Source organism: Meleagris gallopavo, chromosome 2, assembly GCF_000146605.3.
Source record: "Meleagris gallopavo isolate NT-WF06-2002-E0010 breed Aviagen turkey brand Nicholas breeding stock chromosome 2, Turkey_5.1, whole genome shotgun sequence".
Taxonomy (NCBI): domain Eukaryota; kingdom Metazoa; phylum Chordata; class Aves; order Galliformes; family Phasianidae; genus Meleagris; species Meleagris gallopavo.
The window spans coordinates 2579434-2582215 of NC_015012.2; positions in this window are offsets into that span (position 1 = coordinate 2579434).

Genomic DNA, 2782 nt, shown 5'->3' on the forward strand with positions numbered 1-2782 from the left:
TGGATCCTCTCCTGCCAGCAGAGGGTGTGGGGCAGCTGCCCTCCTCCTCTCTGCTGCATTCTCTCACCTCGCCCAGGTTTGCATGGCTCCTGCGCCTGGAGGTCTCCTACTTGTGTTTGAACTCTCTGTATACTCTCTTCAGCTACACACAAGGAGCCAGAGGCCTTGGTAACCTTCCACCTCAGCAGTTCTTTTCCTGCAGTCAGGAAATTCTCTCGTTTTATTTTATTTTATTTATTTTATTTATTTTATTCTATTTTATTTTTGTATTGCAAGGATCTATTGGAAATTCCTCTTCTAGTGTTTACCTTTAGTCTGGGCCCTGGTAACAGTGATTGGTGACAGTGGTAAAAAACAGGCTGCACCACTCGCAGACAGAAGTGTCTTGTTTCGTATGTGGATTTATGTCAATATTTTGATAATTTAAGCACTTCCAAATCCAAACAGATATTGAGATATCCAACAGATATTGAGATCTACCAATGTATGCTCTGAATAATTTCAGCAAGCTTTGTCATATGGCCACGTGAATGCTTGGACATTTTATTCGCTAAGAACTCAAATCAGATCAAGATCTGAGACCTGATTTTCAACTAATATAAGGCCACAAAGTTAATGTAATGGCTGATGTGCTGGTTACACACTCAGAGTACCTCTCTCTGAGCTGCTCCAGCCTCATACGTCCTTTGTGGGAGCTGAGGGCACGACTACCAGCAGGGAAGGTTTTCCTCCCTTCCTTTGTCCAGTCTTGAGACAGGAGCTTGGTTTGTGTTTTTAGCTAAGAAATTATAAAAAGTTGTGAGGGCTTCGTGGCTCTTATGGGGACAGTCCCTACACCCAGCACCGGGATAAATGTGGCTGGAAAGGATTATGTACATGCTCTGCCATTGCTTGCCCCCGTCATGCACTGCTGCCAGCACTGGGGCAGTTGGACAATGCACTGAGGTTCAGGGCTCTGCCTCCCAACATGGCTCTGTGCATTGTGTGCTTGTGTCACACTGCTTACAAAGTGTGACAGTGCAGAAGGGAGAGATGGCACAGGGGAAAGCGGGGCTGACACTGGGAGAGCATCACCACTGGGATCAGCTCTGCAGGGCACATAGCTGAGAGTGGAGAAGAGCAGCCCAGAGAAACAGCAAGTGGCTGCTTGGATATGTTTTGCCAGGATATAGAGAGAATAAAAGAAGTATGAGACAGCCAAACAAGGGGAAAAAATGAATTAGGGAGGGAAGAGGAAAATGCTCAAAATATACAGTAATACAGGAATCCCATCAGCAGCAACAGTTCATGGAGAAGAGAGGGCTGCAGGATGGCTGAACTAGCATGGAGAAGGACAGACCCAACCTCTTCAGAGTATTAAAGAAAACAAAAATAAAAAATAACAAGAAAATAAAGGCAGCCAGAGGAGAAATAAGGAAGATAGGGAAGATTTCTGCAAGCACAAAATGAGAGGTCAGTGCCCTGCGGTCATTTCCTAAGAAAGGAAGAAGTGGAAAAGAAGGGAAAAAAAACAACAAACAACTACAAAAGAGTACTTATAAACAAATGTGACACTGATTGCTGCCCTGTAATTTTTTGAAAGTTTGTTGTTAGCATATCTTCATTGATAAATGCTTTCATATAATGCCAGTTTCCTGTAGGCAGACATGCACAAATGCAGCAGAGCAGATCTGCCAGGCAGCAGCAGCCAATTCTTTCTGTGCCCCATGGCAGTGCCCAGCCCCACACACATCCCCACAGCAAAGGCACATGGCAGTGCTGGAGCAGGGGCACCTCTAGCCACACAGAGGATCAGAATACAACCTTGGCTGTGATGAGAATCTGGAGTTTGATTCAAACAGTAATCACACTGTCAACTTCTGACTAAGGCTCTTCAGCCTGCATCCTGCTGCAGTTACTCTTTTTGGTCACTTGGGAACGAATTTGCATAGGCAGAAAAAAGAGCTGTGGTTCATTCTTGCCAAAAGCCCCCAAACCAACACATGCCAGGAGTCTTCTCCACACAGCAGAGGTACACAAACCAGGGCTGGAGGGCAGGAGGTGCTCAGGTGCTCTGATCTGCAGCTGAGCCCAAGCTGGCACACACAGACATGGACCCTATTGAGTCCAAACTCACATCTCAGATCACCTCTGTGCCTTGGAGCACAGCCCTGGGCTTGACCATCCGTGGAAAAGGAGCACCTGAACCATCACACTGACATGTCAGGGAGGTGCTGGCCTCATTTCAAAAGTAAAGGTATATGGGTGATGCTCAGAACGCATGCAGAACTGTGAGGTTACAAGGAGTGCCTGCTGACATCCTTTCAAGCAGAGGAATAAAAGGAACTGGTCCTTAGGCATTACGCTGTACACGGGCAAAGCACTGGACTCACTTCTGTCCTACCGGGGGGCTGTATGAATGACATCTATCATTCCAAGGGCAGTATCCTGACTACTGATCAGGGCCCCATTCTGGAAGGGATGGATTCAGTCTCTACCCAGGGACTGTAATGAAAGGATTACGTTAACTTATGGTAACATCTTCACAAGGAGTGCCTCTGTACACACCTTATTTGATAAAATACAGCCTTTTGTTTGGTTGCTGGTTTTTCTTTTTTTTTTCTTATTATTATATCAAGGTGCATTTGTGCCTCTAAACGGGCAGCTATACTGTAAATGGAACACAAAGGAATAAATTCAGCCTGCTCCAATGTGGGTCCACAGCCCAGAGCCTTGCTGTGCTGCTGTAGTCTTTTGTTTCAAATGCAGATAGATAAACTACAGTTTTTTTTTTTTCGTTTTT